Raw genomic sequence first — 27996 nt, 5'->3', positions numbered from 1 at the left:
ACACATTGGAAAAAGCATGATACCTCCCCTACCCAACAGAACACAAAAGCCTTTTGCCCATAAAGGAGGAAGTTCTTAGGGCCTCCACGTTGAACCTTGGAAGCGTCACTATATCCCATTAAAGTTAAATTGATGATAGAAGCTTAGAGACCTTGGATAGCCATGGTTTCCCCAGTCCTGCACTAAGGAGTGCCATGTCCAAGCGAGCCATATCCAAGAAGAACCTCATGTATGTGTTAGTCATGTCTTTGAAGATCTGGATTTTGAACATTTGTCGTGAAGCTCCATACCTAGCTCTCTGATAGGCTGCAGCTCTGTCTCCACCTGGCACCATGACCTATTGATCACTGGGCTTGGTTCAGATTAGGAGGCCATGACCTGCTTGATGGATGAGTGAGTGCCCCATATATAAATGGGGTGGAGATGGGGGGCAGATCAGGAAGCTGCTAGCTCTTTTAGGCTAGCATCAATCCATTTGACTGATTTCCGTTACCAAGTTGACGAATGTATCTGTTTTGTTTTCAGCCATAATGTGGTTAAGCTTCTGAGAACTATATACATATACAAATGTTTTTCCCTGATTTAAAGCAGAGTATTTAGAGACAAAATCAACTTGACAGCCACAGTGGAGGTAAACAGCCTTACTCCTGCAGGAATGGTGTTGACAAGCATGATTCTTGGGATACCTCCAGCTGCAGAACAGCTCTGACTCCAGGAATTTGGGTAATATGAAAACAGTGTTCTGAAACCTGAAGTCATTTATATTAGCTGTGCCTGTACAGCTTGGGATCTTATGTTATCATTTTATGTACATATGTAGTTTTTATTGAATCTTTCCAGAAATAATCCTGTAGTTAAGCCAAAAGCTATTGCATGAGACAAAACTCTTCATTCATGGGCATTCAGCCCTAGTCTACACTTCCAGCTGAGTAGGGAAGCTTACAACTAAAAGACCATTTTCATTGAAAGAAAAGACATTTCCCTTGGGGCCACATATGCTTTCTCCCAGAACTTCAAATTCTAATTCTTAGACATAACTTTCATTTGCAAATCTAAGTCCTACATAATGCATAAATTCCTGCTAAATTCCTTTTTTATCTTATTCTTTAATGTACCCAGCCTTTTCCATTGCTATGTAAGGGAGGTTGAAACTTTGGGCAGCTCAGAACATCTTGTTCTTGCCCTAGGAAATCAAAGAATAACCAAGGCCAAAATCATGTGTTCACTACTCTTTACTCCTGTAATGATCGCTAAAAATTTGGAGATTTCTCCCTGGTCACCTTGCTCAGACGTTGGACTTCTGCCTCTGTTTCAGAGGGATGATAAGTCTCTGGCCAACACATATTTCCATGATTTCTCTACCTTACTTACTTTAAAAGATCCTCATTGTCATTCCTCACAGTTTCCAAGGAAGGTCATCTTCTCTGTCATTTTGGGTGAGGAAATTAGGGCACCAGGAAGCCGCATGGCGGGCTCCAGGTCACACTGGGTGGTGGAGGCAGAGCAAATTCCAGACTGTGGCTCACCATAAGCCTTAGCCCTTTCCACTGGAATCACCCAAAAACATTGCACTCACCCCTTCTCCTTCAGAACACCTGTCCTCTGTCTCTTTCTTGCAGCCGAGTTCTTCTCAGCTGTGATACTAAAGGGCTGCTAGTGCTTTGAATCTGTGAACGGCTTCCCTGTCTTTTCTCAGGCCATTTCTTTGTTGCAATGGGTATGTTAGCACCTACTTAATGGCCTGAAACTATAAACCCAGTCAGAGACCCACCGGTATGTTCAGAGGACATAAACCTGTCATGTCTACCTGCAGAGTTAAGGCCGTAAAATGTCCTCTGCAGTCAGGGGAGACTAAGAGACAAATGTGCTCTCTCCCTGAGCAGTTCAGGCACCAAGTGTCAAGCTGCTAAAGAATTCTCTAGAAGTGGGAGGGCCCCACTCAAGAGTACCACCACATCACCAGATATGGCTCTTTGTCCCTTTGGTGTATGGCTGGCACCCAATTTACTCACCGTTTAAAAATATCGGCCTGAGCAGTGCTTCTGGCTTACATTTAAAGGAAAAAGCAAAGCTGTGAGATGCAACATATTAGAATATGGCCATCAATGGCTTTTGACTTTTCTGGGTAATGACACTATTTCTCTGGTGCTCAAGAGAAAGTCATCAAGGTCCAAATAGCCCACCTGCCAGCCCTTGTCCTTTCCTTATTGTGCCCTTGGAATTCTTATCAGAGACTAAACATTTTGATTTAAAAGGAATATTCAATCAAAGAATGTAAAGGAGGCATAATTCAAGAAAAAACTGAATATACCTATCTTAAGATCTAAACCATTTTGCCGACCAGTTATCCAATGCAATGGGGCTTTCTCTTCAGGATCCTCTTTGGACTTAAACTCTAAAACTCGTCACTATCATAGTTCATTGAAGTTCACATTTGACCCTCTCTGCGTTTCTGTGTGACGCGTTCCCGGAGGCAGACTCCAACTGCACACCCACTCTTCTAATCCCTCTCTTGCACCTTTCAGCTGCCACTCAGCTTCTCTGAGCATGCTTCACTGCCTGCTGGGAATGCTGCCTCACAAAGAAGGGACGTTTCTGTGTCTGCAAAGTTACAGCCTTCTAGTTGTTTCCCTTCTGACCTCTGAGCAGAGATATATGAAGATGCCAAGTTTTGTCTCACACACTTTTCTTTTGATGGTGAACAAATGGCTCACTTTTATGACCCTCCAAGCCTTGGGAGGATTCAGATGGGCACCTTTCCCACTTGATACTTCTGGGTGGTTCCTCTTTATGTCATTAAAACTGCAGGAGCAATATATTTGTTTATCTGCTCTTTCTTATTTCATTTATTTATACCTGAGCTTTCTCCAGAAAATGTTAAAGATCATTGAATTATCTACATGAGTAGTAAGGATATCGCCCATTTTGTGAAGCCTTTAGTGCAATAAAAGATGGGGGACTTGAAAACATTTTCTCCCAGGAAGCATGTTTGAAGTGGTATCAGATCCCAGCCCTGCCAACAAAGGCCTACCTTCCCAGTAACATGTGTACAATATGAATGAATATGTATTATCTGTACCTGGTTTCTATGTACAAAATTGTTTTTCTGTGGAAATGCACATTCTGAGCCAAACTGGGTGCTAATAGTACATGTCTGTCAGAAAGAATATACTAGATGGAAGTCAGTGGACAACTCTCTCCACCACACCCTCTGCCGCTGGTTAAGGGACCTGCCTTGACCTCACTCAGGTTTGGATTCACGTCTGACCACTCCCCCAGGTTTACTGAATTAAGAGGGGGATGGGGTAAATTGGATGGGGAAAGTGTGGGGTGAGCTGAGAAGAGTGGAGGGAAGGCAGAGATTCTTTGTTCAGGACTTTCTGGGACCAATCTGTAGGAGGGCTGTGTGAGGAGTGTTGCCATGGGGAGACCAGCAGGCTCTTTCATCTAACCCATCACCTGGGCCAAAATGGTGGCTAGGAAGCCTGCAGTGTCCAACTCTGCCCCTAGACAGTCTGAGAAACTCAACTTCTCGTACTTCTCTCAGCTACGCTGGCTATTCAATCCATCAGGCACACTCTTTCTCCCCCTTCAATGAGGCTTAGAAGTATTTTTAAGCAATAGATAGGTTGATGGATGTATACTTAAATATTTTAAAAACCAGAGTCTTTCCAGCCCATGTTTTGACCTCAAAACCCTATGACTTGATTTTGCTTTCTTAAGTCACATAAAAAGTATGGTTAGCAGAGACGTGGTTCTGGTGGGCACAATGGACATGTAATTTTAATTCTTTCTCTTCCCAACCAGTAATAATATTGAAATTTAGGGTAAACAACAGTTGAGAGACACTGAAACTTGAGATTAATTTAACTACTAAAATACTGCTCTGTTGTCCACAAACCACCAGTTAGGAATGTCTCCATGCCCACTTCAGTTGGCAGCAAAAGAATTTGTAATATTACAAGCTAGGAACCAGTAAAAGATGGCAATGCTTCCTCACATTCCTGAAACACTGGCATGAGAGTTTGCCTTCAAAATAATTTCCTTAGGGTTTAGAGGCCTGTTGGGCAGCAAAATGTTCAACCATAGGGGAATAATTGAGCATGGTACTTAGAATTAATATAATGCAGTGAAGTCAATAAGAATGTTTTCATTCAGACTACGAAATAATTTAGGAAAATGTGTCGGTTTAATTGTTGAGTGTAAAAAGAAGTAAAAAAAAAAAAAATGTACAAACAGTATGATCACAACCATGTAAGAAAAACCTGTGTACAGGTAAGAAAATATTGAAAGGAAATAATCATTCTGCCACATTTTTAAAACAACTCTGGTGTTCCAGGACTGATTCCAGCATAAATATTAACAATGGTAGTGTCTTGTTGACAAGCCTCTGACAGATTTTCCCACTAATGTCCTATATTTTCCAAATGTTCACTAATGAGCATGTATTTGAGGAGAAAAAAGTATGAAACATAGTAGTCACATACCTCAAAGTTGTTCTCATCAGTTAGAGCAAAGAAAGCATGACGAAGGAGACAAGTATTTTTCACACGGCCTCAAGCTAGAACAAGTAGGCAGAAAATATAAATGTTTCCCTTGACTTCACTCTTTCCCTCCCAGCTTCCGCCTCAAATCGATCCCTAAGCCTTTCAATTCTGTCTCATAAATGTCTCCTGGATGCGTCAGCCACCCCCAGCCTCATAGCCATGCCTCTCCCTGGCACTCATGCATCAGCCCCTAGGATGGGCCTCCACCTCCCCCTCTCTCTCCGGCTTCATCAGCTTCGTTGTTTACAGAAGGAGGAAATCTGATCATGTGACTTCCCTGCCCGAAACCTTCCGGCTGAACCCCATTGCCTCCCCTAGCTGGTGAGGGCTTCTGGCTAGCTACCCACCACCCCTGCCACAATTTGGGCTCAGCCCTGGAATGACTTTTGAAGGAGACACCACCACCATCACCTCCCAACCCCCTCCCCAGTCCCAGACTCCTTTTGGGGTTCCTTCTCCTCCCTCAGATCTCAGCTGAAGTGCTGCCTCCTTTAGGAAATGACCTCAACTTCCCAAAATGGCATTAAATGTTCCCTCTCACGTTTAGTCTGCCTTTATACCATTGAGTGTGGCTATTCATCATCTTATTGAAGAAATATTAACATGTTTGATTGTGGGGTGCTGTCTGGACTTTTCTGGGGTAGTAAGAAAGACGTGATGAGGGTAAGCACAGAGTTTATTGTCCAGACTTTTAAGAGTAAAACGGTTGCTAACCAAATACAGCTCCAGGACAAGGGTAAACAGGATGATCCCCCACAAACCAACATAGCTGTTCCCCCACATTGGCTATATGTGTCATATTGTCTTTCTAAAAGCCAGACATCTCGGTTCCAAAATGCCCCTGAGAGGTGCGCTTATGCATAAGTAACTGCACCCTTATGTAATTGCTGGTTTCCAGGTCTGTTTCTGCCACTGCATTTTGCACATTTTACATACAGGAAAAGTGGTCTACTCCATTTGTACCTCAGTGCCTTGCCTGACTCATAGTAAGCTCTCAGTACTTTTTGGTTGATTTAAATTTAAGTAGTCACCACTTTCTCTTTCAGTAGTATTTAATAATTGTCTATAGAACTAGCATGTCACTATTAAAAGTCATTGAGTTTCAATGGGAGCCATCTGTTTACTGCTTCCCTATATGAATAGGCAGTGAACTCTGTCTTAACAGACATCTAGAAAACTATACCCTTTTCAGAAGATGGGCTTTTGAATACAGGTAGTCTATTACATCATGGTTATTACTGCTAATAAATATGTGCAATGACTACTGATTTATATAAAGCTTTTTAATTTCTACTATGCTTTGAAAGTCCCCAAAAAAGTCAATGTTGAAATTTCTATGGGGCTTTATTTTTGCTTTGACTTTATACTGAGAAAATGGAGGAAAAAATGGGGGAAAGCACACTTCAGTAAGATTGTTTTTCCTTCACGTCAAATAGGTTTTAAGATTAAGATACTTTAAAATTTAAAGATTTTAATCATCCAGCTGAAGATGAGACTTTAAGATTCTGTTTAGCCCTGTCTTTGTAATAGAAAAGCAACAGAAGAAAATAAAAATGCAGTTTCTTCCATTAAGGAAAAGTGCTGGTCCTCTAAGAGAGATTTTTGTGACCTAATCAGAAATCCCTTCTCTACTCCTGGACATTCTTACAAAGCCTTGGAATGATCAGTGCTGGAAAGAAACAAGGAAGCAAAACTAATACTGTCTTTGAAACAGTATGTGTTGCTTGATTATTGTGTAATAAACCTTGATGCTGAGAAATTACAACTTTATTGCACACTCAAATTCATGCTTTTAAAATGAGCTTTGAATTTCTGTTGAGCACCTTTTAAAAAGTAACATCAAAACCATAAAATTCAGAGTGAGATTGATGTGTGTGGTGATTTATAGCTAAAACTAGGTATAAACATAAGTTTTATTTTCTTTTTCAACTTCAGGAGGATTACTGTTTGAGAAAGGTCTTCGGAGAATGTTTTATTAATTAGTGTTTCTCATTATCAGTCATGTCCTAATAATCCCAGCAAGCTAATGTCCTGTCTCTAAGATATTAAGATATGCATCAAACCTAGTGCACACTAAAATCCTATAAAGGCCTTGGATAGTTTTCCTATAATTAGTCATTAGAGAAACAATTATTTCCCTATTATAATGATGTAGAGTTTTGAGTGTTAATAAAAGACTCTATCAATCATTAAATGAGTTCTGCAGTATGCATGTGTCAAAACATGAATAATCTTACAATGCTTTATCTTATTTATTGCTTTTGTGTGGGAAAGGAAAAATAGGTGATAGGGAGTTGAAATTTTGCTCTTAAAACTCAGAAGGAACAAATGAATGTTATCTCCAGTCATATCTGTGATAACATCATCTGATAATATTAAAGTATAGTATTTTATACACTAAAAGAAACAGTCGTTGAGCTATTGATGTAGAAAATTTCTGTGTGGGCTTTGTGCAGACTTTTAGCAGGAGTATTATCATTAAATGCTTTAATACCAAAGCCGTTTAAAGATACAGTTTTAAAGGTACTTTCTAGATGGAGCAAATGTGTAATCAATCCCCCATTGAATAACAGAAAAACAGCTCTCACAGCTAGGGATTCCTGTTTCCTCAAAGCAGGCACCACGCAGGCAGGGACTAGTTCGATTTATTCGCTTTCTATTTATTTCTGTTCTTGCCCGTGGAAACAGCAACAACAGTAATTCTAGGAAGTAGCATTATTGAGCACATTCCACAGTGCATGCTGTGCACTCCTGTGTGTGGTCCCGTTTAATCTTGCCAGTGGCATGATATTATTATAATCAGATGGATATTAGTACTCTCCCCATTTTATGGATGAAGAATCTGAAGTTTAGAGAGTTTCAGTTAACTGCTTTAAGGTTACACGCCTAGAAAGGGGTGGAATAGGCTGTCTGACTCCAGAACTTGTGCTGTGGAAGCTCTCCATCCCAGTCAGGCTCTTAGCAAAGGTGCCACCATCCCAGTCTGGTTCCTTTAATTTATCTCAACTTGCCCCATGAGAGGGAGGCTCCTGTCTGGCTGTGCTGTGTCCAGAATACCTGAAGAAGTATTGGTGACGCAGTGGCATGACCTGCCAAGATATGTTTGTTCTGTGCTTTCCTCTGCTCACTGGCAGCCTCCTGGGAGGCAGCTCAGGATTCCCTTCCCACTCACGTGTGTCAACATCGTCTTAACAGATTCGGGTAACTTAATGCTGAGGTTATCTGAAGCCTCCACTATCTGTAATAATGCGGGAAACCGAGGGGAAATACAGTCACTTTATTCTGTAATTTAAAATGTAAGTTGAAACCAGTAGCTTCAGATAGTCAAATAAAAATATACAACTCATAAAAAAATCATGTTCCTGGGAGGCAGTTTTATTCTCTATCAAATTAAGACCAAGTTTGGCTCCATTGTACCTGCTACTTCTTTAGTCCTAGACCTTTCACATAATATGATTTATACCCTTTAAAAATATATATATCAGGATAATCAAATATCAAAAATTTTATAATAAATAAATTAGAGAATGGTTGTGGTTTGTAAAAGAATCCTTCCTTTATAAAAAGATTTCCCATGGATTTCTTTGAATATGAAAATGAATATTACAAATAAAATGTCTCCTTTGCTTTCCCCTCCCCAGTGCTTTGCTACTTCTAGTCTCTCCACCTAAACAGCTCTTCTAGCTCTCACTTTCTCATCCCCCAGATTCTCCCCATCCTTCACACCTTGCCTGAACACCCTCTGGCCCTACCGCCTGGCCTTCTCCTTTCAGCCAGAAGCCCAGTTTTCCTCCTGGGCCCCCGACTGTGCATGTCCCTCTCGGATGTCACTTATCACCATTCTGATGTCTGTCACCATCTAGCCCATGTTTTATCTTTCCTCTGTGAGAACAGAGGAATTTTCTCTTGTCTTTAGTGCTCCCACTGTATCTGGTATGGTGCTTTGCACATAGAAGATTCTCAGGAAATGTTTAAGTTAAATCTTCTCCCCAAGCTGATCTGTTCTCTCGCCGTTCCTCGCAGGCTACCACAGTTCTTCTTAGGTGGTGGAACTGAATGCCCCATGCTGGAAACTTTGGAGATATCCATCCTTGACTTCTTCCCTCCTATAGCTAATCCTTATATTTCTTCAAAATACTTGAAGTCACCTATTCAGGCCCTCTTCCTGTCTAGAATGTTTTTTGATTTCTCAAGTTTCTTTCTAGTGGGTCTCACTGTCTTAGTGCTCTTCCTTCACCAAGCCATCTTGTACTGGACTACTGTGCTCACCTTCCTTCCTCATAGCCACATTCTTGCCCAGTTTCCTACTACTTAGAGTGCACGCTCCTCTGCATAGCTTGCAGAGCTCTGCATAAGCCACTGTCCCTAGAGACAAACATGCCCTGGTTAGTGCTGTCCCTTCACCTCCAGAAACGTCCACTCCTTGACTTTTCTGTGCCTCTACTCAGGCTGGTTCTCCTTTTTGTCACTCTGTCATATTTACAGTTAGAACTGCACCATTTCAATCCTGTAGACATCTTGTATTGTTGACTAATTGTATCATCAGTGTTGATCGCACAGCCTTATCAAAAATGCTAGCTAGTTGGAGTCAAAGTCATATGGACCTGCTGTTGTGTCTTTTCTGGCACTTCTCACTATGATAGACAAGTATCAGGTATTCAATGCTGAGAGTGATGGAGCCTCAGAGAAACAGAGTGCTTCAACTTCCAGAAACACATCTCTAGCAGAAAGGGAAACTGGCAGAGACCATGCTTTTAACCTCATGTTAACAAGAAACTCATGTCAAATGTGAAAGAAAAGGAAGGAGAAATGGGATGACTTAAAGCCCCAAAACAGGATCTAAAAATCAAATTATGGAAGACACACTTAAAAGCATCACCTATGAAAAGGAAAAAAAAAAAAAGCAAACTCAGCATGAATCCAGATTATGTTATACTGTCCTCCAAAATGGGCATTCCATCTTGGGCTGCCGTGACTGGAATATGATGTTCAGTGCATGAGAGGTGCCTCCTTGCTGTGTCTTTGCCAGTCAGGCAGGGCTGGGTGTTTACAGGCAGTGCTTGAACGGATGCATGCAGAGAGGGAGGTCTGGTGAGAGGGGCATCTCTGTTTTATTGGGGGTGCTGCGGGAGAGAGTTTTATTTCTCTATTTTGTACTAAACAGTTTTTAATGAACTTGTACCTATTACAGAAAAAGTAACATACAAGAGCAACTTTTTAGAAGCTTTGAATGGAAGTTTCTAAATACTTGGGCTATAGACTCCTTTTTGGTATGACAAGACATGTTTCGATGTGTTATATTATCACTTTTAGGGTGGAACTGGAGATAAGAAAGGTGAACCCAGGTAGCAACTGCATGCCTCAAGAACATTTATAAAATATCAGTTAAAACATCTGCATTGCTGCTGGCTCTACTTGCTCTACTTGCTCCCAGAGGAGTTAGAAAGGCACCACACATGCATTAGCCTTATTTTGCTTAAGGAAGATTTTAACTTCCTCAAGCAAAATCGACTGCTGAAGCAGTAACTCAGGGCCTGGGTTTTGTTTAACACTTCAACTCATCTTTGCATATATGGGCTGTGGTCCAACTCCATTAGGAAATCCTCGGTGGATAGTGATCTGGAATACAAAACCCAGCAGTCGTAAGTCAACACAATTGATAGTCTCTTTTCTTAGAGTGGATGGGGGTGGGGTTGTCACAGAGACTAGATTATCTTTCATAGAGAAGCCATTTCTCCCAGATCAAGGTTAAGGTCGCCAGTGGGGCAGTGAGCTGGGTTATCTGCAATGATGATTCATCGTTCTCGAGGTCCTAGAACTTGAGAGCCTATGGCTTCAGTGCAGGCAGCCTGGGAGCCGACTGAGACCCACCTCTGGAAGCTTGGAAGCCCTCTGCTCCACCAGATTCAAAATAGGCCAGCCCCACCCTGATGATGGTGTGCTTTTGTACCGTCATGGCATGGGAGAGGCAGAGAGAGACAGAGAGACAAAAAGATGTGGGGCAGGAAGCAGAATAAGACAGAGAGCGGACAAATTCCTTTTCTCAGAGTTTTCATCTTCCCCAAGGAACAGGATTCAATACCACTGGGTCGCCCTCTCTAGCATGCCTTCCCTCCACTCTCCTAATACACTCCCACCCCCGCAATGAAAACACAGACATTGTCATGAGCCATCCATTTGATTAGACGAGTACCCAGCAAGTGAAATCCTTGAGGGGGCAAAGAGCATTTTCAATCAAGGTTTCAGGGAAAAGAGCATAAGGCATTGCATGTCCAAGTCCTGAAAAAAGATGGATTAAAGACTGATTTAAGAAAACCTTGATTTGAGGGAAGATGGAGTGCATTTTGGGGGTGTGCAGACCCAAGATCCTTGGTCTGACAGGCAGATTCTCTGCAGTTCCCCTCTTCATCCAGATCTTGAGTTTGGAAGATAATCCTGGATTATCTGGGCTAGCCCAATGTAACTTATAAGGAGATGGGACAATAGAAGCAGAGGTCAGTATGATGTGAGAAAGGGGCCATAAACCAAGGAACACAGTCTCCTAAAACTGGAAAGGCAAGGAAACAGATTCTGCCCTAGAGACCCCAGAAGGAGCACAGCCCTGCTAACACCTTGACTTGACCTCTATAGACCCACCCTGGCTGCTCCATGCCCTGAAGTTCCTCTTGGGCCCCTCTCCTCCGGCGGCTTTTCCTTATGTACCCTCAAAAAATAAAAAAACAGAAACCTGGCCTAAAATGCATGGTGCAGGCCCTCTGCCAGGATACTCCCCCATTCTGGGTTGGCGCACGTAAGAAACCAAGCTACAAGGCCCCGGGCACCCGCCAGCTAGGAACTTGTTGCTTTTCCACTGCTCAATTCCAGCTCTATCTACCTGATTTAGGGCAGCTCCTCACAAGCCAATACATTGACCAACCATTGGTCATTTCCTTATTCAGAAGATCAAGAATCCCATGTATTTTTCTAACAAGCAAAGATCCTAGTGCTAGAAGAAGTAGCCACCATAAAATAATAGACTCTTTCTGGAAACAGAAGCAGACTTTGCTTCCAGACAGAAATAGGTGTATTTTTTTTTTTTTTTTTTTTACCACACAGGGACCAAAGGATAGTTCCAGGGAAGCCGAGTGTGCCTTTAAAAGATCTCAGTTCCAACTTCATAGGTGTTGCCCACCCATTCCAAGCCACATCTCCAGTAATATACCACATGCATATCATATATAAATACTGCAGTGTATGTGCATGTGTATATATACACAGAGCTAACATATACATTAACCAAGATAAACTGTTTGCCAGGGCTTTCATCTCTGCAGGAGGCTGCTATTGCTCGAGTCAGGCTCTGGAGCACCAGCTGGGAACAGGAAACTAGGTTCTGGTGTGCAGGGGAGGGGAGGAGACGCTCTTTGTCTCTTTGCCTTTTCTTTTCAAAACACATGCATAAATAGCACTGACATGTGACCACAGATGATGTGGTATGTATGACTTGTTCCTAAAAATGCCTGTCTTGCCAGTGTGTTACTTTTTGAAGATACTTTACACTTGATAATCTCCAAGTGACACTGGGCTACTATGGAACAAGGAAGCAGGAAGAGCTTTATAGTATTTTCCTAGTCCAAGTTGAGAAATCAAAACTGGAAGTGATGATATACAAAGAAAAAAAAGCCTTCTTTCATGAACTTCTGTTGTTTTAATTCTACCTGTCATCTTTTCTGTCCTCTACTTATGGTCTAGACCAGTGGTTCTCAAACTTGAGTGTACATGAGAAGAAAGCAGGGGGCTTGTTAAAACCCAGATTCAAAGGCCTCATCCCCAAATTTCTGATTCATTAGGGAGCTTGAAGACTGAAAATTTGCTTTTCTAACAAGTTCTCAGTACTTCTGTTGCTGTTGATGTAGGGACCCATTTGGAGAACCCCTGGTTGTCAAAGGTCTGTGGTTTTTGCATTGTTTTCTGTTTAGGAAAAACTCATAAGAAGTAGGGTTTTATTATTATTGCAGGCCCTATGATTGGTAGGGTGGCCAACTGTTTCCAGTGTGCTGAGGACAGGGAGTCTCAGGATTCAGTACTTTCAGTGCTAAAACCAGGAAACTCCTGGTCAAGTTGGTCACCTTAAATATTGATCTAGGCATTGTCTGTCTCCATGAAGACACTTCCCCAGAAAGGCCCGTTTCAAATGGCTCCCTTTCCCCACTGACAGGGCTGTGGATGTGCCTCCCAGGGTTTTCAGAGGAAAGATGGTATAGAAGTAGGTGACAGCTGGAGCCTGAGCAGAACTTTCCATCAGAGAAGAGCAGTGGCCTTCAAATCCAGCAGTTGAGCTTCATGCAGGGTATGTGGGAATCTCAGCCACCTTTGCTGTGGCCTCTAAACTCACTTGGCACAGCAGTTTCTCCAGGCTTGAAAAATAACCCTGCGATGCATTTTCTGCACACTAGCTCATTTCATTCTCACTGCAGCCCTACCAAATAATTACCATTATTTCTATTTTTTAAAAAAATGGGTGTGTAAAAGGCTGTCACCTACCCCAGGATCACAGACCTCCTAAGTGGCAGAGCCACAGGTTAAATGCTTGTTCTTTCACCATGTGATCCTAAAGTACACTAAACCTGAGTCGTGCAGGCCTCCAGCATGCTTGGATATGGGGTAACCCTGTGCATTCCTACAGTGCCTGTGAGAACAGTTCTGAAATGATGTGAGGCCTTGCTCTGCTCCATCTACAGAGAAAGGGTATAGAAATTTCAGTTGCTTGATCCCTCCGGAATCTTATGTACTGCTCATTGTATCAGTCCTGTCAAATTCCCGTATGTGGTTTAATGAAAGCAGAATCTCACAATAAAATTTAAAATTCAGTTTCTCATTTACATGAGCCACATTTCAGGTGCTTCATAGTCACAAGCATTTCTATATTGGACTGTGCAGGTTATAAAACATTTACCTCATCACAGAAAGTCCTTTTGAATGGTGCTGACACAAAGGATGTAGGCACTGAACACACTGGGCCTTAGTGGGGCTCCTGTTAAGAGACATCCTCTGCTGAGATCTCCCCACCACGACACTGGACACATTGGTGTCTATCATCCCCCTGGAGTTTGAGCTGTAAAAATTTCCATAATGCTAGCACTGGAAGAGACCAGAGAGGCTAGCCCTTCCGTTGCTACCAGGCTGTTCCATGGAATCCGTGCAGTGGTTTGGCACCATGTCGACTGCTTTGGAATTGGGGAGTCTTGCTGTGTGCCTCTGATAACTCCGGAAATGAGAAGCAATGGATATTTAATTTAAATGGTTTTAATATGGGCTGGTGGGCTGAGTCTTTAATAATAATCACTGTTGCTCCAACCACTTATTGTCCTTTTGGTCTCTTAGAGATAAAGCCATTCTGAAGTAGAAGGCAGTAGGCTTCATATTACAATGCCTAGACACTGCCCTGCTTCTTTCTATAACTAGCTATGTAATTTGGAGTGAAATGGGGATAACACCTGTCCTGCCTTCTGCCTTAGCTCATTTTGAAGAACAAGTGAAATAACATTTGTGAAGCTGTTTTATAACCTGCCAAAGCACTTTACAAATATGCGAGTATACTTATTAAACCTTCTGTAATTCCAAAAGAAAGATTTGGTGCATCAACTTGAGGAATGTTTACTTAAGCGGAGAGGAAATGCAATTAAAACAGCCAAAATTAGCAAAGAACAGAAGAAAATTCTCTGGGGAAAAAAAATGGTTCTTCTTCTGGTTTTATAAGGATTAACAAACTTGCATGACTCATTCCATAGAAATAAATCTGAAGGAGATGACACAGATTACAGGGTGTGTGGCAAAAGGTAATGCTATCACATCCATTAATTGGTGTTAGAAGCTTCTCATTAAATTTCATTATGGTTATTTACTTTTTGCTTGAAACGCTAGGGACCATACAGCACTGAGCCAAGATCACGGAATATAATCATCCTCTTTCTACATTTTTTTAAAAAGTATTGCCTCTCCTTTTCTATTGTTGCATTTTCTTGGTATGTACATAGATTTGGCAGCTTGGGTCTTAATCGTCTACATTCACACACGTGGGTTAAATGACAACAACATTGTTTTTCTCATGAGAGCTCCAACTCAAAAACAACAGTGTGTGGTTGCTTTTCGGTCAGGTTCAGCTTCTTTGTGGAGCCACCAACATGGTCTCAGCATTGTCTTCAGGGAAGAGTCACTGGCTTCCAGACACTAAATTTGAGCCAGGAGAAGAGTACATGGGACTCAAAAAGGAGGTGCCAGAATCTCACAGCAATACGGCAAAGTGCTGTAACACAGGGGCCTTCCAGGGAAAAGCACACATTGTTGCTTACTACCTTGGAGACTTCCAGACTGCATTTGTCACAGCCAGATGAGCCGACAGTGTGGTATCTGCAGTTAGGAAGGATTGGCATGTTTGACGTTGTCATGCTACTACATGAGAGAGCCCTCTGTGACTCCCAGTATCTAGAGTCTATAAAATCTGTTCCCCATATGTCAATGTCATCCCTTACTCTTCTGAAATAGGAAACGTAATTGAACCATTCATATGAAAAATACTGTATTGCTAGGCCGAGATTATAGCAGTCTTTGCATTAAAGTAGCTGTAATTCTGTCGCGGTGTCAAAATTTCATTCTGCTGTCTCAATGCCTTTCATTAGTTCAGAAATCCATTTATTTCTAAGATTAACCCACTATGGAGATTTATAACCCTTATCAGAAATGGTGATCCTAAACAGTAGCCTGATTTTTCAGCATCTTTCACATCACGTATTGTGCTGGTGATGTAGAAGTAGCTGTCGAGGATGTTTCATTGTAGGCTGCAGTTGTAAATCACAGTAAATAATCAACCTCTTACTTTTACCTTCAGGAAAGTTCATTTTCTTGATGTTTTCATAAAAATAAGTTTGAATCTGTTTTCTGATTGCTTTTAACACAACATGGGAACAGAATTAGCCAGACAACAAAAGGTTATACTTGGAGTCAAATACTCCTCACGTAGTACCATAACACAGCATTCCTTAACCGAAGAACTTAGGACAGTTATACTCACTAAGTAGAGTTTGCCTTGAGTCTTTAACATACTCAAACTAGGTTGGAATCTATAAAAGCACTAGATATTTTTCTGTTTAACAGATGTTCTAACTTGACTGTCCTCATCTGAAAATTGGTTTATTTCCTCAGTAAGTCATCTTCACACATTTTCTAAGTTTATATAACATTCGTAGCATAATTGTTCATTCACTAGATTGTGGACAGGTGGAAACTTTCATTCTGCCAATATTCATTGATCCTCTTTCCACCTCACACTTTTCTACTAAAATAGATCTACCTCCCAGGGCACTCTTATGAGCACACATACACAGAGACACACACGTACATACACATACACATGTCCAGGATTAACATTAACATAGCAAAACATATGTTTGATTTTAATATAAGAAGATTGATTTTTTTTTTAACAAGCATATAAGAAATAGCAAGAGCCTGGCACTGCCATTTACCAGCTGTGTGATCTTGGACAAGTTACCTACTTCTCTGAGCCTCAGTTCCTAGTTCCATAAAAAGCGGACTGCAATGCCTACCTTGTAGGGTTGTTGAAACATTCAGATGCAATGATGACACATAGTAGCACAATAAATGATTTGGTACTATTGTATTGATATTAACATACTTTTTTTTTCATTTTAAAAACTCTGAAATTGACAGCCGTCAAAAATTGATGATGTCTTAAACACTATGTCATATTTTAATGGGCAGGTTTTTTTTTTCTTTCTTAGGGGTAGATAAAATAATGGTGGCACCTTAAAATTAAAGAAATCGTATAATTTGTATATTATGCTTTCTCAAATAACCATGTAAAATGCTGTACACCACATATTTTAATAGTGCTACCATTGTTCCAATACATTTTTGTGGTCTAAGATCTTCTCTTTAGTGCATTCAGAAGCATAGCAAATAATAACACAGGTTTAAGAATCAGATAAGCTTGGTTTCAGTCCTGACACATCTAGTTATATGACTTTGGGGAAGTTACTTGTGTCCCAGGTCTCAGTATCCTCATATATAAAATGGGAATAATAGTATTTACCTCATGGTGGTGTTATAAAGATTAAAATGAGATAATATGCATAAAAAACAGCATATGTGGGGAGTATGTAACATGCTCGGTAAGTAATAAGGGGTAAAAACATAACAGTAGCCATGCTTGCTAGTAGCATAGCTTTATCCTTTGCAATTTCATTTAATTTCTGAAATAAGCAAAAGTAATCCTAAGTCAAACCTTGTAAAGTTGATGACTAAGTTGAGTGATGACATTTTGAGTCAAAAACTAAATGTGGAGGATTTCCACTTCCAGTCAAGATGGGGTGAGAGGGATCGGGTTTACCCTCCTACGTGAGACAAAACCAAAAATATAAAATATAATGAAAATTGATTTTCAGTATACTGGGGAACAGGCAACAAAGGACGGTGATTCCTGAGAAAACAGAAATAAGCAAGGTAAGTTCTTCAATTGCCCCAGCTTACTGCCTTGAAAGAGTTTCCTTGATGTAGCAAATGGCAGAGAGCCCAGCAGATGCCCTGAGTTAAGAGGACAAAGACAAGAAAGAGGTCATGGAGACCAGGATGGTGAGTACACGGGACAAAGTCCCAAAGAAGAGAGAGCTGTACAGCTTGTTCCAGAGATGGAGTATGCAAAGGAGTACTGACCAGCACATGCATATGACACTGAGAAAGAACCTCCCAGAAGGATTAGAGGGAACAGTGCCCAGCATTCACACAGGGCCAGGAGCATTGCCTATTTCCATCATCCAGACTGGGAAAGTTAAAAATTCACAAGGTATTGGTTAGAGTATTCAGAAGGGTCTTGCCTCAAGACTGGGGACTTATTAACCCTAGGTTGGACACTTCTCCAGATCTGCCTACCAAGTTATAAAAGGAAAACCCAAAAGGATCAAACTGTTCCCAAGTAACTTACCTGTCCCAGAACAAAGTTCAAGAGTATTTATAGGGTACAGAAATATCTACTACCGTAAAAGGTAAATTTCACAATGTGTGACATACAATAAAAATTTTACCAAGCTTGCAAGGAAGCAAGAAAATATACCCCATAATGAAGAGGAAAATGAATAAATCAAAACCAACCTGGAACTGACATGGATGTTAGAATTAGCAGACCAGGACATTAAATCAGTTATTTGAACCCTTTTCCATATGTTAAAAAAAAAAGTGAACTAAAAAGAAGAAAAAAAGTACCCAAACTGAACTTCTAGAGGTGAAATCTATGTCTGAGAAAAAATCATGTTGGATGGAATTAACTGCATGTTTGACATTGCAAAAGAAAAGAGTAATGAACTTGAAGACACAGCAGTAGTAACTATCCAAAATGAATCACAGAAAAAAAAAGAATTTTCAAAAAAAGCAAATAGAATATCAGATCTGTGGAACAACTTCAAGTATTATAATATACATGTGATTGGACAGGACAGAAAAATACTTGAAGAAATAATGACTAAAAGTTTTCGAAGTTTATGAAAACTATGGACCTGAAGATCCAAGAAGTTCAATAAATCCCCAGCACAAAAAAACAAAGAAAACTACAGTGAGGTGCAGTTTGATCAAATAAGGAAGTTGCTCAAAACCAGTGATGAAGAGTAATATTAAAAGCAGCCGGAGGAAGAACATACAGTATACAAAGGAACAATGATAAGGATGATGCCTACTTATTTTATGTTTATTCATACCTTCATAAAGCTGTTTAAACAGAACAAAATAAAAAACACTGTAACTATAGCATATAGCATATAAGGCAACTCCCAAAGAGACACTCTAGAAATATTTTGAACAAAGAGTGACCTAGGTAATATTAGGCTTCCAAAATGACTTCTTTAAAAGAAATGATGCTTTTGTTTCCCACTGCCTGCCCATGTGAAAATAAATAGATAAAATAAATGGTGCTCAGTTCATTTGTATGTGTAATGTATGCCGCATTATTTTAATTTTATAAGTTGGTGGGCATGCTTTGTATGTATTCCCTTCCCTATATGTATTTTCACCTAGTTTCTGTTCTGTTGAAAGCCAATCTAATATTCACTTTAGATTAAGTCAGGTATGATCCATTCGACTTAAGGAGAGGATTCCTCTTCTTTAGCTTTATTATAATTTTACCATTCACTAGAAGGTGTTTATGAAGTGCCCATTCTCATGGCACTGCAGTATATAAATCTTATATTCTTGTAGCTTACAGTAGAAGATAACCCTAATGTCAAACTTTCAGGCAACTTGGATATAAACCCTGAGTATGTATGTAAGGAACTTGAAATTTTTATGGGACACAAAAGTGAAAAGGAGGCTGTCTGTGCCAGTGAGGGATGGGATTGACCCTGAAATTTCAAGTTTACCTGGGTGGGGTTTGCCAGAAACAAATTTGCTCCTAATATCCAGTGTCTTATATCAGAAGGTACAAATATATTTCATCCAAAGACATGGGTGTGGTTTTTAAAATTATACCTCTGTTTCGGTTCTACCTTAGTTGTGACTCAGAGGGACAGTATCTAGATTGCTACATTACTAGATGACATTAGTCATGAGACACTTCATCCGGAGAATAAAAAGCTACTCTATAATAGCTAGTGAAAGCTTTTAAGTATTCATTGCAAAGTAGTTTTAAAAGTCTACACTTAAGTAATTTTATGGGCTCTCTTGGGTCATGTTGCAGCCATGGGGCAAAATCAAATGAAGAGGAATAGGGAAGTGGCAGGTGAATCCTTCTGTGATTTTATTTAATCAACTATGAAATATGGGACCCCACACAACCCATTCCTCTTGCATCTCTTAAATGGTAAAACATATATACCTGACACAAGTAACAGTTCCACTTGATAAAAAGACCAAATACTTGTCTTTTCATGTAATAAGCTACTAGGGCTGGTGGTGACACAAAAATTATAGTTTTAGAAAATCGTTTTTAAATGCAACCCTCAAAACAAGACTGTTTATATGGAAGTCATCTTTAGAGCAATGATCTTATAAGAATGCATGCTCTAGCTCTGGTTTAGGTGATCTCTGAGGCAAATGACAATATTTTAAAGTCATATACAATCTTTTGTGTGTATTTGGTGAGCTCATGTTGTTTATAAACTCACGTCCCTTGAATAAATGCCAGAAGTTGGTAAAAGCAGTCCCCCCAAAATCTGCAGTTACCTCAAAAGTGTCACTGATCTCTATAGAATTGTGATTTATCACATGTTGCTGCCCATAATGAAGACTAGTGTTAACAATACACTGAACAAAAGGTAGGAGTATAAAGTCCCCAGGCAAGTTTTCCCATTTGAGATAGGACTTAATATGGAGACCATGGAAAAACTACAGTGGCTCAGCAACTAAAGATGTGCTTGAAGAACATAGAAAGGTTTTACAAAAGAGTCTCAGAGGGGAGTTGAAGTGGAAACATACACACAATTTTACAGGGTAGGGGAGATTGAAGTTCCTTGATTGCTGGAGGCAGATTCAAGTAGGAGAAGGAGAAAGTGCTTTGGAGGCAGACCTGCATTCCACTCAACACTTACCACCCATTTGGCCTTAGACACTTTTGCCTGACACATAGTAGGTGCTCAATAAACATAGTGATTATTTTTGCTCAATCCCAAAACCTTGGAATCAACTTTGCCTCCTTTCTTTCTCTCATAACCTGCATTTCACCCTACAGCAAACTCTACTCTCCTTTGGAAATATATCCAGAATCCAGCTATGTTCCCCTGCATCCCTCACATACCTCCTGAGACTAAATCACCATCTTCTCTGCTGTGGGTTCTTACAACAGCTTCAGTGAAGTGCTGGGCCGCTTCTAGCTCTGATCCCCACTGATCCTGTGGGATATGGGGAGGTTTTGTATAGTATGTACTGCCCAGCTACTCACCATCTTCCCTGAGGTAAGCCTCAGGGAGTGTACAGAAGCTAAAGCATGAGCTATTCAGTTTTCTACTAGGGGAGAAATATTCCATCATTGAGGAGGTTCATAAACATTGGCAAGATTGCTGGTGTAGGTAAGAAGGTTTTTGGGCCTTGACAGAGTAGCTCCTCTTATCTTGGAAAATATGATTGTGATTTCCCCTAAATTGGGAGTGGACTAAATAACCCATGAAGTTCCAGTCCTACCCATGAGTCCAATTGTTTTAATCTTCCTTCACTTAAGGCAAATATTATTTGGGGTGGAAGAAATGAAATTTTGCAATATTTCAACAGATGGCGCTGCTGGTAGCTATTATCTGACTGAAAAATAAATTTCAGCTTCACTCAATTCAATAATCTAATGTTTTAAAATTTTTTATTGTGTCCTTGGGGTAATACATCCATTTGTATAGTCCTTTATCTTACCAGTACCTCAGAGAGTGAATGGTTTTAACCCCTTTGCATAGAAATGCCATCCCTGGATCATGGGGCAGTTCAATTTCAAAAGCTGCTAACAGTAATATATCATGCAGCTTCTCCTAATGTCATCGTAGAAAATGTGCCAAAATGCTTTACGTAGAGGAAGTGAGAAGATCATTTGCACATAAGCAATTCAATGTGGCTTATGACAGAAATACAGACCTACCTGGGGGATCTATTAATCTAATGTTTTAAATATATACAGATATCTTCTTACAAGAATAGACTTGTAAAGAAAAATGCTGTAATTAATCAGTGGGTATAGAGAAAGATGCATGTCTATGAGAGTCTTTGGAGAAAGTGTTCTGCAGAGAATTACAGCCAAAGTGTTAGAGAAACCATTTAGGCCCACCTTTGACCAACGTTCCCGGCTGGTCTCCAAGCTAGTTCGTTTTAATCTGCAGCCATGCACTTGCTACTGGGTGTGGTTTCCCTGGTTGCATACTTAAGCACAGATTGCAAATATTTGGCAGGAGTCCTCCTTATGTGGGAACCAGACAAGTCATAACACTGACTGAACACTCTTCACTGCAGTGCATACAGGAAAGAGGCTCATCATCGTGGGCCCATTTGCCCATAAAAGCATTTGGTTTCAGAGTGCAAAAGATGAGAAGTTTGCTCCTGTTCTTTCTCCTCTTACAACTAAGGGAGCGTCTGTAGTTAGAGCTACAAGCACCACTTCTCCTGCCTTCTCCTTTTAAGACCCACAGTCATGAGAATTAGCCACAAAAAGGTCCAAATGGAGTGGCTTCTGTCTCAGGTGAATCTATCATCTGCCTTGTGGCAAGGTCACTCAGAATGGGAAAGAGAAACTAAGTTTGGAGATTGCCCTCTTTGCCAAAAGAAGACTTCAATATGTGATAGTCAAGCAGAACTTACTGATAAGATTAAGAGCATTGTCACAAAGTGTTAGTTCTTAAAAACTTACTAAATATTGTTAATCAGCTAAGCTAAGAACTGTTGAGTGAAACAACCGAGCCCTTTCCCTTCAATTTGAGCCTCAAATTCCCACGTCTGTGTCCTTCCTATTCCTTTTGGTCCTCTTCACTTTCCTCCTGCTGTTGCAAGTTCCTGCCCCAGCCCACCCCCCTCTGGTGCCACCCCGGTTCTGCATAGTAAAGGGGAATTGCAGGTGCAAAAGTGTGTGAGCATCCCTGAGGCCTCCTATGCTGCTGGGATGGTTGGCCCATCCACACAGCGCCTGAAACATTAGCATCAGTGATCTTGAGCATACTGGGAGATGCGAAATGTATTACCAAATAATTTTTAATTACATTTTAAGATTAAATGAGTTTGGTTTTTTTTTTACTCTATTACCAAAGTCACCTAGCAAACAAAGAACTGTACTATTTATATAGATGTAAAAGAAAGAGTAATAACATCACTTGGCATTCCTGTATCACTTTTTATCCAAGTATCTCAAGGTGCTTTACAAACATTAATTAATTCTCTGCCTTTTCTTTGAGGTAGATAAGTGGTAAAAAAACGGAGGTTTTAGCAACACTTAAGTCTCAGATCAGGGAAGGCTTAAGTGGCAAGTAGAGCTGATAGAGAGGCGCAAGGTTGTGATTGCAGATGACAACTAACAGGAAGGGGTTTAACAACTTACTTTTTATTTACTTGGTGCCAGGACCGTGCTTGGCTTTACTTCCCAGCTTTAAGGTAGTATAATTTACTTAAAATTAAATTCACCCACTTTCAGTATACAATTTGATGAGTTTTGGCAATATCTACAGTTGTGTAACCACCATCATAATCAAGTCATAGACCATTCCAGTCGCCCCAAAAGTTCCCTCATGCCCCTTTGCAGACAGTTCCGCCCCCAGCACCCTTTGTGGTCACTATAATTATAGCCTTTTATGGAATGTCATAATTAGAATTGTGCATCACATAGTCTTTTGTGTTTAACTTCTTTCACCTGGCATAACGCCTTTGAGATTCTCTCACACTCTTGCATGTCTCATAGTTCTTTTTTTTTTGCTGAGTAGTATTCCATTGTGCTCCATTCACCAGCGGTCTTTCAGGTTGTTACCTTTGGGAATGACACGAATATTGCTGTTACACATATTCACATGCAAGGTTTGTGTGGGTGTATACTTTTATTCTTCTTAGGTAGACACTTGTGAACAGAATTCCTAGTTCATATGGAGAGTATATTTTTAGCTTTAGAATTCACTATAGACTGTTTTCCTAAATTACTCTTCCATTTCGCATTCCCACCAGCTATGTATAAGAATTCCAGTTGCTCCATGTCCTGGTATTTATATATTTCAATCAATCCTCACAAAATCCCTATCAAATTAGGTATATTGTTCATATTGTTCCCAGGAAGAAACTGAGGCCTAAAGAGATTAAGCAATTTATATAAGGTGCGCACCCAGTAGATGGCAGATCCAGGTTATACAAAACCAGATCTCTTGATGCCAAAAACACCCCTTCTTTTTTTATGAAAGTTATTCTACTTAAAGGTAGAAAAACTTCTCTTAATAATCGAGGGGATTTTAAACCAGGTGAAATATGATTAGTTATGTGTCTAGGGCCAAGAGCTTACTGCTTCACCTCATGCTTTGTAAATACAAAGCTGAACATGTGCAGAAGGATCTTTTTTTTAGTGAACTGAAAAACAAGTAGTTTAGGTAAAACCCGAGTGAGATGAAAACATCCCTTATGACTAAAACTTTCAGTTTTCTAAAACCAGCATGTCATGTCGTCTCTATATTTTAACTGCCCTCCACCCTTGGAACCCGTGAGAACAAATGGTGCTGTCCTATTTGCTGAAGTTGGGAGGAAAGACAGAACCAGAAACACGATTCCTGTGCCTCAGGAACCCCAGTCTCTCCAACAGAGTTTCTCGGGTTAAATTGACTTCTCCTTTAGTAATGGCAGTTTAAGAAGATACCCTAATATCTTTAAAATTAGAGCCATTGGGGCTAAAATATATAATAGAGGAACTAATCCCAAAGAGAAAGAAAATTGATGGAATCAGTACAGTGTGGGCTCCATAATTTTTCTCCCCTCTGTGTTGCCTAGTTATAATTCAGAGCTTGCAAATTGGCCAATAGAGCTGCTTTCTTTAAGTGAATTTAATATCAGCAGATTTCACTTAAAAATCCCAACTTCTGGCTTCTGCGAAATCAGACTGCATTCATCCACTGATGTCTGTCTGCCAGGCTCACCCAATGAGCATGCTGTGACTACTGTTCACTCGATTGGAGAAGGTACCAGAGGCAAAGTGGCCAAAGGAAGGAGACCTGAACCATTTCATTTCCTGATCTCTTTGTCTGTGAGGCCGATGGGCAGCACCGGGAATGGGCAGCCCACTGGGGAGGGGTAGAAGAGAAGGGAAATGAGCTTCTTTAGGCTTGAAGACACTACTGGCTTTTTCCCTGTCTAAACGTTTGACATTTTAAGAAGTGTGCTGAAATCTTTTGGACATAGAATCCTCCTTCTCTTTTCTTTGTTTTCATCTTAGAATAAATTGTAGAATAAAATAAATGAATCCCATAAAATTATTCACAACTGTATCTGCTTGGGAAGATAAAATGTAGCTGTTTAGAAAATAATGTTTGGGGAGAAAAGAGCATTTCATTAACCTAGAGTGTACTAAATACTGAAGGTTTGAATACTTGTAAGTGAACAGTCCATAATTTGGGGTCAGATCATGTAAGTTTAAATCCCATAATCTTTCCATAAAAAAAGGAAGAATAAACTTCCACTTGAACATACTGAATGTTTTTTTGAAGATTAGGCTCATGGTATCGTGGTATTCAAAAGAGTAGGAATTTATATGGTCCTCTGCACAAAATGGGGAAGGATGTGGGGGTCTCAAGAGCTGCCCCTATGCCTAGGTCTGCACCCCACCTCTCTCATCACTCTGGACCACACTATAGTTTCTATCTTTGCCTGAGTTCAGAATCCTTTATAGATTTTCCACTACTTCAGATTCTGAACAACATAGGGGTAGTTTTTCCTTTGCCATTTTGGAACCCTGCCTAATAGAACCTAGCAGATTGAAAACCAAGTGACTTCTCCAACAATGTGACAGAATTTGCAGCATGATGTCAGTCAAGCAAAAGCTTTGGTCACGTTCAGACCAGTAGCTACGTGTTGGGTGGCAGGGTACAGCCAAGGGGCAAATGTTATACACACCGCTCCCTTCTCTGACACACACCCTAGGCCCAGCCTTTCTCGTAAGGAGGCCTCAGGACATGTGAACTCTCAGAGACAACAGAGCAGGAGTTAAATCATCTCTGGCCCAGAAATGCAACTTTTCTTTAGGAAACATCATCCATGAAAAGCAGCCTTTGGGATCCCTTATGTCAAGTTCAAAAAGGATGAGCTCTAGGCACCCTCCAAGTGCTAGGCTGTCCTTGTTCAGGCATCTTCTCAGACTGTAGATCTGTAGGGAGTCTTTGTGTTATTCTGACAACTAAAGTGACAAACCTGGAGCATGTTTGCCAACGGCTCTTCCCCTTTATAAACCCCTTTAATCTGAGGATCTCAGAGGACTTTGTCAATGTGACATTACACGTTCTGGCACAGGCTCCAATAGCAGACCAGAAAGCAGGCCCATCCCTAAGGTAAGAAGCAGAGCCAGAATACAGGGTCGGAACGAAAATCTGACCTGAGCTTTGTGTTGGACAGCACTCTGGAAGGCAGAAGGTGTGAGAAGAGAAATAGGATGTTATTTGAGGTTGAGACCTCAAAACATATAAACCCTGGTATGGGTCAAGCCCCCACTCACCTTCCAACCTGTCTTGTTCATTGACATATCCAGAGCCGTGTCTTGTCACTTTGGATGATGCCAGAAGAAGTCAGGCTGCTGAAGGGCACTTGCATTTGTGCTGACATGTTGTGAGGTTCTGCCAGCAATAGAGAAATGCCCCATAAGTGAAGTTCACCCCTGAGGTCTGGTGAAGTCTATTGAATATCTAGATGTTAAATACAGGAGATTCTCTATAGGCAGTAGAATTTCCACCTTGTTACCTACTGAAAAATATAATCCATTCAATTGTATATATATGATCTACAAAGTGGGTATTTCTTCAGCTTATAACACCTAGCTGAATGTGTAAACTTAAAGGCTAGTTGAAATTATCAGTTTAGCAGGTACTTGTGTAATATGCCTATGATTTGTCCATGTTACAATATCAGAGAACAATATATCCCATTGTCAATCTTTTATTTTGTTTTCTTTTTCATTTATTTATTTATTTATTTATTTATTTATTTATGTCTCTAGAAGACCAATTAATTGTTCAAAGGTAATATATAGAGGAGATTTCAAGAGCATTTATTTTGGCACAGGCTCTGCCCCTTTGTGGTCTGGCTAACAATAAAGCTCAAATTTGTTTTGTAATGAGGGTTGCAGTTGGACTGGAATCCCTTTGAAGCTCCTGAATTTTGTTGTTGCAAGAGCTCAAGATATTATTTGATGGCAATAAAACACTCTCTTCCTGTTATCAAAATGTTACTCACTGAACCGCACAAACTTGCAGTGCCAAACTCACCCTTGGTGGCCCCCTCTCCCTTGGTGGTCTCCTCCCCCTTTTGGTCACCCCCTCTCCCTTTAGTTACCTCCTCCCCCTTAATCATGACCTTCCTTTTGGCGGCCCCCTCCCCTAGTGGCCAGCTCCCCCTTGGGAGACACCTCCCTCTTGGTCACCCCCTCTCCCTCCCATGGTCCCTTTTCCCTTGGTCATGCTCTCCCCCTCTGTGGCCCCCTGCCCCTGGTGACCAATGTCCCCTTGTTGGCAAACTTCCCCTTGGTGGTGTCCTGCCCTTTTGGTAATGAGTTCCATGTTGCTGGCATCTTGCATGAGTGGGGCACCTATCACACAAAGATGAGCCTTTCTGTGCAACCACTTAGTATTCAGGCATTATATTTTGGGCAATTCATGGATCTGAAACTCCTTGCAATGCCTATCCTGGAAAGTATAGGGAGCAAAGAGCAAATCTGAACATACCATCAACTTTAACCCAAGCACCCTTGTCTGGTTCCATATTTGAGACAGAGCACCATGTCAGTTGTTGTAAAGGTTCAGCTTCTCAACTCTTGCAGCAGCAGTCCTAAATTATTTAATGTGTTGTCACCTGTTAGTGCCATCATTGTCCTTTTCTCTATATTTTAAAACTCTTTCCCACCCATCCCCACTGCCTGGAACAATCACCATGCTCAATGAAAGAGGGTATCACAGGGCTTCTTGTAAAGGTTTTGATCCAACATCATAAGTAGGCTTCAAAAAAATTATAGCTCCTCTGAAATACAACTGTGTCTAGTACATCAGTGCAGAAGCATTTGATATCCACCTTTTGTCTTCTCCTGACACAAGTGTCCAATGAAAATGAGGTCTTCCTTTGCATAGTGAGTGTGTGTGAGAGAGAGAGTGGGTTTGGGTATGTCTGTGAGTGTGGTGTGTGTATGTGTGTGTGTGTGTGCATGCATTTGGGGTTATATGAACTTCTAAAAAGCAGTTTCTGTCTAAGGTTGTTTGGGTAAATGACACTTATTTAGACAATGTGTCACTTTATTATTAGAATCATATTCCAGATATCAAAATATACTATGGCTGGTGCTTATTTTAAACAAATAATGAAATCCTTGTGGTATTTAGTGCCACCACTGACTAGGCTGCGGTATATCCTACCGGTCTCATCCCTCCAACCCTGTGCCCAGCAACTCCTGACCTAGAGTCCTCCAGCTCTTTACCTAGCAACTCTTTACAGCATATTTCTAACCATCCCATTGGTCCTTCAAGTGAGGATGCAAAACCAGCCCTTCCTCTAAAACCCCCGCCTGAGCCTTCCATTTATGGCAATAAAACCCGTCCCAACCAATCAAAAAATTGCTCTGAGCCCTTCTCGCTCACCCCTCCCCTAGACGCTTCGCCCTATATAAGCTGGTATACTTCCTCTAATAAACGTTCTGGTGCGCACGCCTTGCCAGCTCCGCCAGTACCCGCGAGTCGTCTTTTGTCTCGCGCGCCCTCCACACCTTCGAGCCCCCGGGGAACCGGCA

General features: G+C 40.8%; 1 protein-coding gene, 1 long non-coding RNA gene and 1 other non-coding gene across 3 annotated transcripts in view; all 3 read left to right on the top strand.

The window, feature by feature from the left end:
- LOC143668826 (uncharacterized) overlaps nt 1-26141 on the top strand; it is a 43634-nt gene extending 17493 nt beyond the window's left edge. The window contains exon 3 of the long non-coding RNA XR_013168574.1: nt 526-26141. This is a non-coding gene — a long non-coding RNA (uncharacterized LOC143668826). The remainder of the gene's footprint in view (nt 1-525) is intronic.
- The window catches only part of GMDS (GDP-mannose 4,6-dehydratase), a 738355-nt gene that overhangs the window by 660005 nt on the left and 50354 nt on the right, over nt 1-27996 (top strand). The window lies entirely within an intron of this gene.
- Nucleotides 13161-13295, top strand: LOC143669381 (small nucleolar RNA SNORA9). The gene has a single exon (XR_013168893.1). It is a non-coding gene; the product is annotated as a small nucleolar RNA SNORA9 (small nucleolar RNA).

Source organism: Tamandua tetradactyla, chromosome 25 (assembly GCF_023851605.1).
Source record: "Tamandua tetradactyla isolate mTamTet1 chromosome 25, mTamTet1.pri, whole genome shotgun sequence".
NCBI lineage: Eukaryota > Metazoa > Chordata > Mammalia > Pilosa > Myrmecophagidae > Tamandua > Tamandua tetradactyla.
This window is presented reverse-complemented; position numbering and strand designations above follow the sequence as displayed.